The 13849-nt window shown below is 45.8% G+C and overlaps 1 long non-coding RNA gene across 1 annotated transcript in view; it reads left to right on the top strand.

Annotated features, from left to right (window-relative positions):
- The window catches only part of LOC120939955, a 1945-nt gene extending 439 nt beyond the window's left edge, over positions 1-1506 (top strand). The window contains exon 2 of the long non-coding RNA XR_005749382.1: positions 335-1506. This is a non-coding gene — a long non-coding RNA (uncharacterized LOC120939955). The remainder of the gene's footprint in view (positions 1-334) is intronic.
- Positions 1507-13849: the final 12343 nt, after the last annotated feature.

The following is a 13849-nucleotide window of genomic DNA, read 5'->3' as shown; positions in this document are numbered from 1 at the left end:
AAAATATGAGCTGTACTTACCGTTTTCGAGGGTATGGGTCTTCGGAAGCGGGCGTTCCTTCTTGATTGACAGTCTTCCGAGAGGCTTTCGACGGTCGCATCCATCGCGTCACTAGTAGCCGAAGAAGCCGAACGTCGGTGCGGCTCTCGGAAGACTGTCAATCAAGAAGGAACGCCCACTCCCGCAGCCCATACCCGGAAGCGACGGAGAGGATGCATCTCGTAAACCGTAAGTACAGCTCATATTTTAAAACAACTAGCCGATTCCCCTAGACAAAACGAGCATCCATCTAATGGGGAAAAAGTATATTGTACGGGTGAACCTCCGCTTTAAGGCAAATAGCAACTAATGAACAACTCCTGAAATTGTAATATCCTGGCTGTTATCGTGGCCCCAGGCTTCAGTACTTTCATAGTGACTGGCTCCATAATAAGGATAATAATTAACCTTAATAGAAGAGTAAAATAAGAACTTACTATTTATATAGTCATTTTGAATTTGTGGTTCCATTTAAAAAAAAAAAAAAAAGGGTCAGCCAGACAAGTGACATTTTCAGGAGAGATCAGCACTGGCCACTGCCATTCTTCTTTTATGATAGATTTTTTTGACAAGGTCTTTTGCATAATCAACCTACAAAGAATACGGATGTTGGTAAAGAGCAGTGGCCGATATCAATGAGATTTTAGGTGTTTCTGTAAATTAGGAAATTGTGAAATACTTGTCTGTCATCTTCATATCCGCCCCATTGGCTCTCTTTGGTGATGGGCCTTATGGCCTCTGACAGACGTGGGAGGGACTGATTTGGCGGGGCTGTGGATTGGCTAACTCTGCCTGAGAATCAGTCTCAAAGATATTTTGGAAGAGACCACATGACTAATGCCTAGGCTTTAATCACATGACCCGCTAACAGAGGGAGTCGGGACTGGTTTCTGTAGATTGGGTCATTCTCCCATTATTTTACCAGAGCAGTGGAAGGGATGTGATTTCTTAGGTGGGTATTACAAAAGTTATCTGATTGCTGTGGCTTTACTGCTCTTTACACCTCCCTTACCTTTGTTTGCACTGCTCTTGGATTTCGATAGATATAAATGCAGGCCGTGTTCACATATAACGGCACACTTAAAACCATTTTCTCTGCGAGTAGTAAAATTAGATCTTTTACCTTGTATGCACTGGGCCACATAGATCCATTGTTTTACACTATTAGGGATCTATTACAGGGATTCCATGTAAAAAGGTTGCTGAATTCTGTCCTAAAAATATCAGCAACACTGTGTCTTGGTGTAATGCAATTCAACCACTAGATGTCACTGTGATGACATCATCATATTATATCATGTCATTGCTTCATTTCTCTATGACCTCAGATTAGCCAATGGTGACTTTGCAACTGAATGTATTTTATTCATTATAGAACCAACTCAATGCTGCTTTTTCAGAAGAGGGCTATCTGTAGCTGATTTGATTTTACTGTTATTAAAACAATAAAGCATCTTAAACAGAAAACAATGTAGTTGTCATTCTTTCTGTTTGCTGTCCTTCAGTATATTGCACAGAATTAATTATATAAGTATTATTTTTATATGTAGTATTTCTGTAGTAATGACATTACTCAGCTCATGTGCACAAACGCTTTGCCCATACAGTGTAAAAAATGGATTTACTTTGGCACCCAGGAGTCATAGCAGAATGTCAGAATCAATGACAGGCGGAAATACGCAATCGCTGTACACACATCTGAGCAGTACTTGTATTTGCATTCAGTGCAAACATACATATGTAAGTGCTGATCAGATCTGCATACAGCTGCTGTATATTCTAATCGATTTTAACACTGTACATACAAATGCATCTGTGTGCATAAGCCCTAAAGCATGGGGGTGCTCAACCTGTGGCCCTCCAGCTGTTGCAGAACTACAAGTCCCATCACTCCTATGCCTTTGGGAGTCATGCTTGTAACCGTCAGCCTTAGAAAGCCTCGTGAGACTTGTAGTTCTGCAACAGCTTACATCCTGCTGTGTAAATATATATAGTATATACTGTGGGTATTATATTGTGTTGGTGTGCACTAAAATTCATGTTGGTGTTTTTTTTTCCTGATCATATATTTTAGATTATAGATTTAATTAACAGTTGCACAAATATTGTACAACATAAAAAATTGCAACTCAATGGGGTTGTTTTACTAAAATTGGAGTGTGCAAAATCTGGTGCAGCTGTGCATAGAAACCAATCGGCTTCCAGGTTTTTAGCTTAAAGCGTGGGTTCACCCGAAAATTTTTTTTTTAACATTAGTTTGAGGCTAATTATGTGAAGCAGAATCGGGTGTTTTTTTTTTTTTTTAATCAATGCAGTACCTGCCCTTTTAGAAATAGATGTTCTCTGTGGCTTCCGAGTATGATCTTCAGGACTGGGCGTTCCTATTTTATTGACAGCCTTCTGACAGGCGCATACAGCACGTCACGAGTTGCCGAACGTCGGTGCGGCTCTATACGGCGCCTGCGCACCGACGTTCGGCTACTTTTGGGAACTCGTGACGCGCTGTATGCGACCGTTGGAAGGCTGTCAATCAAATAGGAACGCCCAGTGCCGCAGCCCATACCCGGAAGCGGCGGAGAACATCTATCTCTAAAACGGTAAGTACTGCATTGATTTAAAAAAAAAACACCCGATTCTGCTTCCCGTAATTAGCCTCAATCTAATGTTAAAAATTGATTTTTTTGGGTGAACCTCCACTTTAACCACTTCCGGACCGCCGATATACGTCAGCACTTTGAAGAAGGATATCTTTGTTATGGCAGCAGCTAGCTGTCATAACCCTAGTATATTCTTCTTCAGCAGGTGGTCCGGTTTCCGATAATAGTGGCCTTTGCGGCAGATTCGCCGCAAGATCACTTTTATCAGTGGCGGGAGAGGGCTCTCCCCTGCCCTCCTCCACCGTTTACCGGAGCCAATGGCAGCGGCGGAGGCGATCGTGACGTTTCTCCTGCTTGGTATGGAGACGAGTGAGGGGAAGATTTTTCTTTTTTTATTGCATTTTAGTGTAAATATGAGGTCTCTTTGACCCCAGATCTCATATTTAAGAGCACCTGTCATGCTTTTTTTTTTTTTTCTATTACAAGGGATAAAAGTGGCCAAATTTTTATTTTTTTAAAAGAACAGTGTAAAAAAATAAAAATAAACGTCAAAATAAATAAGCCAAGCTCCGAAGCTCGCGTGCAGAAGTGAACGCATACGTGAACAGCGCCCGCATATGAAAACTGTGTTCAAACCACACATGTGAGGTATCGCCGCAATCAGTAGAGCAAGAGAAATACAGTAAAACCTTGGTTTGCGAGCATAATTCGTTCCAGAAACATGCTTGTAATCCAAAGCACTTTTTTTACAGGGTATAAAAGAGAAGAGAGGCACCTCTAAGTGAGCAATATGTTTCTAAATGTTGTACCTTCATTAAATGTAACCATATTTCTACACTTAGAGTCTCCTCTCTTCTCTTTTATACTCAGTTGTGACATGACGCTGCTTGTATATCAAGACATCGCTTGTATATCAAGGCAAAATTTATTAAAACATTTTGCTTGTCTTGAAAAACACTCTCAAACCAAGTTCCTCTCAAACCAAGGTTTTACTGTAATTCTAGCCCTAGACCTTCTCTGCAACTCAAAACATGCAACATGTACAACTTTTTAAACGTTGCCTATAGAGATTTTTAAGGGTAAAAGTTTGTCGCCATTCCACCTCCCTCTCCTGATTGTCAGAAGAATTGTGTTCAGGATAGGAACGTTTTGACCACTAGGCACAAAATCGCGGTAATCGTGGATTCCTATCCAGGAATGCCATTAAAGAACATTCATAAAAAAGGCCGGCTCATGTAGAGGGACATGTAGTTGCCATCATACCTTGTACAATTGAGAAAAATTTAAATAACGCCTTAGGATGGGATTTTTTAGGCAACAAACAAAATAAGAAAATAATATATATGTATATTGAAAAATAAACAATTTATTATACACAAGATAAATACATGCTCAAGATAATTTGATAATATCATGATGTTCAAACATTTAAATGCATGGAAATTTATGAAATCTGGATTATCTAGTGATACTGGGCCATATTCTCAAAGAAGTTCCGCCGGCGTATATGGAGATGCGCGGCGTAAGTGTAAAGATGCGCCGTCCTATCTATGCGCCGCAGTCACAGAACCAGATCCGCCAGAAACAAGGCTTCTCCCGTCCGTCCTAACTCATTTAAGTTTACGCAGCGTAGGCGCATATTTCTGCTGATGGCATCCTACGCGGCCATAGAATTAGTATTCAAATGTGCAAATGATGTACTTAAGCGGATTCCCGAACCTACGCGCGATCGGCGTAGGCTACTCGCTGTGCGCGTAAGACGAATGGCCGGCTGAAAGTTACTCCTCATAAAGCAAGGGTCTCAAACTGGTGGCCCTCCAGCTGTTGTAAAACTACAAGTCCCATCATGCCTCTGCCTGTGGGAGTCATGCTGGTAACTGTCATTCTTGCAATGCCTCATTGGACTTGTAGTTTTGCAACAGCTGGAGGGCCGCCAGTTTGAGACGCCTGTCATAAAGCTTGGTTAACTTTGCTCCAGACCTGAGTAAGTCAGCTTGAAAGCAAATACAGCACCATCCCGGACGAGCTGAGCAACCACACTTCTGGGACAACACATTCGTTCGCCAACATGCCAGGGGCAGGCGTGGTCTTGGCACTACTAGTGTGTGCAGAGGCAGAGGCGCGTAGAAGGAGGAGGGCACGTAGGAGGGCACGTGAGAGGATATACCCACAGCGCATTAGCCTCTTTGGCATGGGTGATTTGGAGGTGTATCGCCGTTTCAGATTCACCCCTCATGCCATCCTGGAAATTACCAGAGCCCTGCAGGATGACATCACCAGCCCAACACACCGCTCACATGCAGTGCAGCCACTGGTGAAGGTCCTGGCAACATTGCATTTCCTTGCCACTGGAGACGTGGTTGGGAAATCACAAACCAGCATGAGCAGATGTGTGCACCAGGTTGTCCCCGCAATCCTGAGACGCATGTCCCACCACATCATCAGACCCACCCAGGAGGTCCAGCGGCTGAAGGTAATGCGTGAGTTCTGCCAAATTGCCGGATTCCCACGCACCATCGGGGCCATTGATTGCACCCATGTGGCAATACAGCCCCCCCATGAGACAGAGCACATTTACCGCAACAGGAAGCATTGGCATTCCATCAATGTACAGGTGATAGCCGATGCCCAAGGCCTCATATGGCACGTCCGTGCCAAACACCCAGGATCCAGCCATGACAGCTTTATATACCGTCAAAGCGACATCCCAAGACAATTTGAAGAGAACGTGTATGGGGACAGCTGGCTGGTTGGTGAGTGACATGGGTGTCAGGTATGACTGTCCCCCCCACGATGCAGACATCACGAGGGGCACATGCATGACTAACATCCTCCTGTCTTTTCCCTTCCAGGTGACTCTGCATATGCACTGGGACCCCATATGATGACCCCATTCCGGAACCCCCAAACCCCAGGAGAGGAAAACTACAATGCTGCACACATACGCACCCGTGCAGTGGTGGAGTGCACATTTGGCATCCTGAAGTCCCGTTTCAGATGCCTGGATAATACTGGGGGTACCCTGTTGTATTCCCCAAACTTTGTGTGCCAGATCATCGCTGCATGTTGTGTGCTGCACAACTTTGCAGTGAGAAAGGGCCTGGAGATTGACCTACGTGATGACCTGACCCCCCAACCAGACATTCCCCCCCTAACCGAGGGTACCACGTCTTCTGAGGGATCAGCAATCAGGAGATGTCTCGTGGACCGAATCTTTGAACGTTAAAAATACACATTAAACATGGCACAATGAAAATGCACGCATGCACACCACTGTGGTCCCTAGCACACACACCCCACATGCACATCCCATTGGATTAGACCGAAGTACACCGCACGGTACGAAGGAGCAGCAACGCCGCGTCAAGGCCCCAATGATGTTGCTGTCCATACATACACCTTTCACACGGACCTGGGGAGAACTAATCCACAGCGACCGAGGGTGACACCCCTTACTGGCAGGAGTGTCACCCCCCCCCCACATTCACACACCATTCACACTGTACTATGCACTACTTTGTGCAGCACCCAAAAAAAAAAAAAGCTTAATCAGAGCACAAATAATAATAAAACTCTTAATCAGAGCACAAATAATAATAAAACTCTTAATCAGAGCAAATATAATATTAAATTAAAAAATCACTGGCCCCGGCGCGGGCTGCGCCTGGTGCCCAGGTTCCTGGCCCTCACTTGCCTGGGGGGAGCCTCATTTGGGGGTAGAGGAGCATCCCCAGGTGGATGAGCATCCCCAGGTGCTTCCCTGGCTGCCTGATCTTCCCTCTAAAGCCACCGCTATGCGGGTGAGCAGGGCCTCCTGGGAAGCAGTCTGGGCCTGAACAGCCATCCGCAGGCACATTACCTCCCCCACTAGTTCTGCCGTGGTGTTCTGCAGCTCACCCAGGCTGGTGATTGTGGCTGCAGAGTTTCCAGCCACATCCTGGAGAGCATCCGGCACTGCTCCAGAGGAGGACAGGCTGTTGTTCAGGCACCTCAATTCCTCCACAATGTCCCCCATATGGCGGCTTTGCTGGTCCTGCTGCTTGGCCAGCTTTTCGTGCAGCATTCCTGCCACACCCCTTGTTTTGTGGGTCGCCTTCCTGGGGACAGGAGTGGCTGGGGCCCTTGAATAGGGGGAGGACCTTGAGGGGCTGGTGATGAGGGGGATGGGACGGGAGGGACTGGAGAAGGTGTTGGAAGACCCTGAGGGGCTGGAGATGCGGTGGCTTTGGGATGGTCCTGCCACCACATGCGAGTCATCTAAAAATAAGAAGACCTCCTGCTCGCTGTGGACCACCTCTTCATGGACCACCTCCTCATGGCCGATCTCCTCCTCAACCACCTCCTGCGCGGAGGACTGCCCACTCCCCTCCACCAAAGCCTGTTGGCTTCCCAGGGGGTCAGCCACTGAAGCAGGCTGCTCGGGGGATGGTGTGTGACGGCCACTGGCAGCATTAGACGGCCCAACTCCCTCCTGCACACCTGTGGATGACACAAAACATTAACATGTTGGTGGACCCACACACTTGTCACATGTCCCCCCCCCCCAAACATGCTACACACCAGATAGAAGATAAAACACACTTACCTGTCCTCATGGGCGGCTCACTTGAGTCATGGCCCTCCAGGCCCTCCACCTGCTCCCTCCGAAGGCAGCGGGCAATCACTTCCTCCTCCTCTGTGAGCCTGATCAGACAGGGTGGCCCACCTCCAGTGCCCCTGGCATGTTTTGAAATGATGGCCATCTTATTTCTGACCACACCCCGCAGGTCATTCATTTTCTTCACAATGTCCTGGGGGGTCCTCACCTCATGGCCTAAGGCATTGACCTGGGCAGCCACTTTTTTTAGGATCTCCTCCTTTTTTATTTTACTAGTGCTGGCACTATCTGCACCATGGAGCCTGGAATCAAATCGCTCAATGGCTGAGACGATAATGGCCCTCTCAGCATGGCTGTAGTTTTTTTTCCGTTTTTCTTTCGGTCCAGGCATAGCAGCAAAGTGTAATCTCCAAACACCAAAATAAATCCAATGGAGTCACTTTGCACTAGTTGGGCGGATGTGCTGAGGCTTTTATGCACTGGGCCGGCCCAACTCAGCGGAGATGTACGCCTATTGTTGTTTTGGGCATGCGCAGAGGGCGGGGCACGTCCGGCGCATGCTCTGTTCGGTCTGGACATTATTTGCATGGGGTCACGGTTCATTAGAATGCTTCACGCCCACATCCCTCCTACCGTCACTTGCGCCTGCTTACGCCGACACATTTAAGTTAGGCGAGCGCAGCGTAGGACGCATGTGGTCCAGGAATATGGTCCGGCTCTCTCCAAGTTAAGCCGGCGGTGCGCATCTGAGATGCGCTACGCCTGACTAAATATGCGCCGATCTACGAGAATATGGGCCACTATCCATCATCTAATACAAAACCCCCAGATCAACTGGTGGCAGTAAAGGCGCGTTTCAAATGAAAAAAACATTCTTCCTCAGGGAATACTGTAGTATCACAATCTACAATAAATCAAGACAAAACATTCCATTTAGTATTAAAGCAATCAAAAATCTAATTTCTCACACTTTCTGAAGTGTATCCAAAATAGTGACTCACTTTTCACATGTCAATGATTTCAAAGCAAGTGGATGCATTTCCCATGGTGACCACAAAGGGGAGCTCATTTCATATTCGCAATATGAAATATGAAATGAGCTCCCCTTTGTGGTCACCATGGGAAATACATCCACTTGCTTTGAAATCATTGACATGTGAAAAGTGAGTCACTATTTTGGATACACTTCAGAAAGTGTGAGAAATTTGATTGCTTTGTTTATACTAAATGGAAATTTTTGTCTTGATTTATTGTGGACTGTTATACTGTTATACTTCCTCAGTACAGGGCTCCTTTACACTGCTTCATTTCCAACTCTTGTCCCATTCTGTTTGGCCTAAATGCTAAAAAAAAAAAAAAAAACAAGACACACCTAGATTCACATCATTTATCATACTTTATTTACTGACCTGGCGAGATCATTACAGACACGCAGTTCTCTTCTTCCTTTTCTTCCAAGAATTTTTTTTTTTTTTAGTAGAACAAAGATGGTCAATAAACTGGGGAATGATATCTTATCTCCGCATGGGTCAAAGTTTCCGGAATGATAGGTGTGTTTTCAGTTACACTGTGTGCATTGGTAGCGGGGTGATGTGAGTTTTCATTGAGGAGTGTTCTCTGTGTCGCTCAGTGTACCCATTCATGGTAATGTAATTACAGAAGTGGGAGCCATAAGCAAATTCTCTATATGGGTTCAGATCCTTTGACCTTACAATAAGTAGCTCAGAAACTCGAGTGACCCATTCCAGGCAAGTTCTCTGATGCAAACCTTGGAAACAGATTCCATTCCATTATCTTTTTGCAGCATGCTCTAATATACATTATATTATTAAAAGTATTGGGACACCTGCCTTTACACGCACATGAACTTTAATGGCGTCTTAAGCCGCGTACACATGATAATATACGCGGTTTACGTAAGTCGTGCGCCCGGCGTAAAGTTATTCCCCATATATGAGGCGCAACTCATGCAAACGTATGGACCAGGGAACACAGCCGTCGTATTTTACGTCGTTCGTGAATAGGGCTGGGCGTAGGTTACGTTCACGTCGTAGGCAGTGATCCGTCGTATCTTAGGGAGTAGTTTCGACGTGATTCTGAGCATGCGCACTGGGATACGTCCACGGGACGGCGCATGCGCCGTTCGTTTTAAGTACTTCTATGACGCTTGGCCCATCATTTGCATGGGGTCACGCCTCATTAGCATGGCTCACGCCCACTTCCACTTACGACGGCTTACGCCGAGGGAGCCCAGCGCAGATTTGGCAGCACTGGCTTTATGAATCCAGTGCTTGCCTCTCTGCGCTACGTCGGCGTAGCGTATATTAGATACGCTACGCCGGCATAAATATGCGCCGATGTATGTGAATCCGGGCCTATATCTGTAGATGGGTAACTGAAGCTTGGAGTGGAGCTATCTGGGGTGCTCTCCGCTCTCTCTCCTTCCCCCTTCTTTTCCTACTCTTCTTCCTTCCCTTTCCTAACAGATTTTGAGAATTCTAGTTAGAACGTTCTCAGCTGCAAGGTGACGTCCATGTACATCACATTCCGCTTGTCTTACTATTTCTCATTCAAAGTTTTGTCTTGGTAGGAGAACCGCTCTGTCTGTGAAATTTTTGCCAAACCTTGCCTGTTTATCTCTACCACTTTGATATGACTGGGAGTCAAGGGACATTCTTTTTCCTTGTTTTCTAACCGTGTATGGCCAGCATAATAAGAAAAATATAAATCGCGCTACCTCAACCACCCTTCTTGACAAATACAAACGTATGCAAGTGGGTAATCTTTTGCACCATCCACTGCTCTACTGACACCATCCTCTGCTCTACTGACACCGTCCTCTGCTCTACTGACACCGTCCTCTGCTCTACTGACACCGTCCTCTGCTCTACTGACACCGTCCTCTGCTCTACTGACACCGTCCTCTGCTCTACTGACACCGTCCACTGCTCTACTGACACCGTCCTCTGCTCTACTGACACCGTCCTCTGCTACTGACACTGTCCACTGCTCTACTGACACCATCCTCTGCTCTACTGACACCGTCCTCTGCTCTACTGACACCGTCCACTGCTCTACTGACACCGTCCTCTGCTCTACTGACACCGTCCTCTGCTACTGACACTGTCCACTGCTCTACTGACACCATCCTCTGCTCTACTGACACCGTCCTCTGCTCTACTGACACCGTCCTCTGCTCTACTGACACTGTCCACTGCTCTACTGACACTGTCCACTGCTCTACTGACACTGTCCACTGCTCTACTGACACCATCCACTGGTCTACTGGCACCGTCCACTCCTCTACTGACACCGTCCTCTGCTCTACTGACACTGTCCACTGGTCTACTGACACCGTCCACTGCTCTACTGACACCGTCCACTGCTCTACTGACAGCTCGATACGCCGACTGTAGCCTAAGATACCACTGGCATAAGGCTCTTATGCCGTCGTATCTTAGGCTGCATTCTGACGCTGGCCACTAGGTGGCGTTCCCGTAGTTGTCAGCATAGAGTATGCAAATTGCATACTCACGCCGATTCACAAACGTACGCGCGCCCGGCGGTCGTGTTTTACGTCGTTTGCGTTCGTCGCTTTCGTCGTAAGGCTCCTCCTGCTATTAGGAGGCGCAGCCAATGGTAAGTATACACGTCGTTCCCGCGTCGCAATTTTCGAAATTTACGTTGTTTGCGTAAGTGAATCGTGAATGGCGCTGAACGCCATTTACGTTCACTTCAAAGCAAATGACGTCCTTGCGACGTCATTTACCGCAATGCACGGCGGGAAATTTTCCCGACGGAGCATGCGCAGTACGTTTGGCGCGGGAACGCGCCTAATTTAAATGATCCACTCCCCCTACAGGATCATTTAAATTACGCGTGCTTACGCCGGCCCCTTTTACGAAACGCCGCCGCAAATTACGGAGCAAATGCTTCGTGAATAAAACGTTGCTCAAGTAATTTACGGAGGCGTAGCGTAAAAACGGTACGCTGCACCGCCGTAGCAGTGCGCGCCCCTACCTGAATCTACCCCAGTGTCTACTGCTCTACTGACTGACACTATCCCTTTTTAAGGTAGGCCAAGTTTATATTTTTCCAGTGACGTTGGTTCTTTTATTTTTTTTTAAGTTTTCCTTACTATTTCATTAGGCCTTGCTAGTTAAAAAGGGATGCAAGCGCCAGTGATCTTTTTTTTTTTTAAAGGTAAAATTTTGATTGATTTTTAGTACAAAACACACAACAGACACCAAACACATATCTGGAGTGAACATCGCTCATTCCATTACAAAAATCTGGTAGCTGATAAACATTGAGTAGATACATAGCAACCCAATAATCACATGTCAATTTGCCCAATCACGACCGTTCGAAGGGGTAGGAGCTTCATTCAGATTTCAAGGAGCAGATGGTATGCTACTCTCGGAGCTAACCCAGGAGCCCCAAACCTTTAAGAATTTTTTCGGGCACCCTCTGGCTTCATATGTCAGCTTATATAGCGGTGTAGCATGATTAATGGTAGTAAGCCAAAAGGCTATGGTAGGCGAGGATTGAGACTTCCAGTGGAAGGTTATCGATTTCTTAGCATAAAACAATACTATACGCATAAAAGTTTGCACACTCTTAGATATACCGTCATCATCAATATAGCCCAGTAAACACCTCAAGGGATTACATATATTGGGTATCTGTGTTAGGGAGCTAATAAAGGCCGTGACCTCAGACCAGAACTTCCTAATCGACGCACAGTCCCACATCAAGTGAAAAAACGTGCCATCAGCCATGCCGCATCAGGGGCATAGTCTTTTAAGTTCGAACAGTAAACATGGTGTAAAGTAAGATCTGTATAGCAGTTTAGTGTGTATCACCTTGTGACAGGAAGAAATGACCGAGGGAACCTGAAGGGGAAGAACCTCCTGCCAGATGTCCTCTGTCAGATCAGGGATGTCAGCTCTCCAGCTATTGGCTGTACTGCTGAGCCTATGATTCAAAAAAAAGAGGGGGAGAGGTGAAAAGAGGAAGGAGGGAAAAGAAATGAAAAGAGAGAAAAAAGGGAGAAGAGGGAGAGAAATAAGTGGAGCAAAAAGAAAGGAAAAGGAGAAACGTATGGATAGCACTCACATGGGCCACATCTGTAGTAGTATGAGAAAAAAAGCAATATCTAGCAAGTGGACATTGATGGTCAGACTTTCAGGCCAAGGAAGTATTTTTAAAAAAATATATATTTAATAGCATATAAATACATAAACAATATTACAAAATGATTTAACAAAAAATGACCACTGTATATTCCTCAGAAGTCGCCAACGCACGTTTCGCCGTGGGGCTTCTTCAGGACGAAGACGAGGAATGCATGTTTAGCAGTAAAACAGAACTTTATATGACAAATGGTCCTTCAACGGAAATATCCATGAGGCATATATGACATATGTAGAGATAGAAAGCAGCAAAGTCAGCGATGAACTTTGGTAGAAGTTTTTTCAAGAAAGCCAGGAATCTTTTCAGTAGCCACTAAGGGTTAAACACAATGGTCCGTGGGTTTAAGGGTTGATCACCCCAACCAAAAAACTACAGCTCAAATGCACTATTCTGAATGGTCTCAGGCTTGCTGGGACAACAGACAGTGGCAGGATAGCAAAACATATAGATCCAAGGAACGCCTTAGCCAACGGTGCCGTCTATAGGCAGCAGTAATGCAGTCCAAATAAAGGCCACAGGGCAGCATGTAGTGCTCACGTCTGTGTCCCAGGGTGTACACAAAGGCAACACAAAACAAAACGTGTTGCCTTTGTATACACCCTGGGACACAGACGTGAGCACTACATGCTGCCCTGTGGCCTTTATTTGGACTGCATTACTGCTGCCTATAGACGGCACCGTTGGCTAAGGCGTTCCTTGGATCTATATGTTTTGCTATCCTGCCACTGTCTGTTGTCCCAGCAAGCCTGAGACCATTCAGAATAGTGCATTTGAGCTGTAGTTTTTTGGTTGGGGTGATCAACCCTTAAACCCACGGACCATTGTGTTTAACCCTTAGTGGCTACTGAAAAGATTCCTGGCTTTCTTGAAAAAACTTCTACCAAAGTTCATCGCTGACTTTGCTGCTTTCTATCTCTACATATGTCATATATGCCTCATGGATATTTCCGTTGAAGGACCATTTTTCATATAAAGTTCTATTTTACTGCTAAACATGCATTCCTCGTCTTCGTCCTGAAGAAGCCCCACGGCGAAACGTGCGTTGGCGACTTCTGAGGAATATACAGTGGTCATTTTTTGTTAAATCATTTTGTAATATTGTTTATGTATTTATATGCTATTAAATATAATTTTTTTTAAAAATACTTCCTTGGCCTGAAAGTCTGACCATCAATGTCCACTTGCTAGATATTGCTTTTTTTCTCATGCTGAGCCTATGAGTTGTAGAGTGTAAAAGGGACCATTAGTATGTGGAGACTAGTTTGGTGTGAGAGGAGTCAGTCAGTAAGCGTTCCAGTGAAGAAAGTTGAACAACTATATTGCTGAGGCTGAACTGTGTTGCTGCAGTGTGGCGGATCTGCAAATAAAGGAAGGCCCCAGTGATCTTTGATCTCTTTCATGTTGTTCTATTAGATCTCCA

The sequence above is a fragment of the Rana temporaria genome, chromosome 5, assembly GCF_905171775.1.
Source record: "Rana temporaria chromosome 5, aRanTem1.1, whole genome shotgun sequence".
Taxonomy (NCBI): Eukaryota; Metazoa; Chordata; class Amphibia; order Anura; family Ranidae; genus Rana; species Rana temporaria.
Note: the sequence above shows the minus strand (reverse complement) of the source record. Positions and strands in the feature narration are given on the sequence as shown.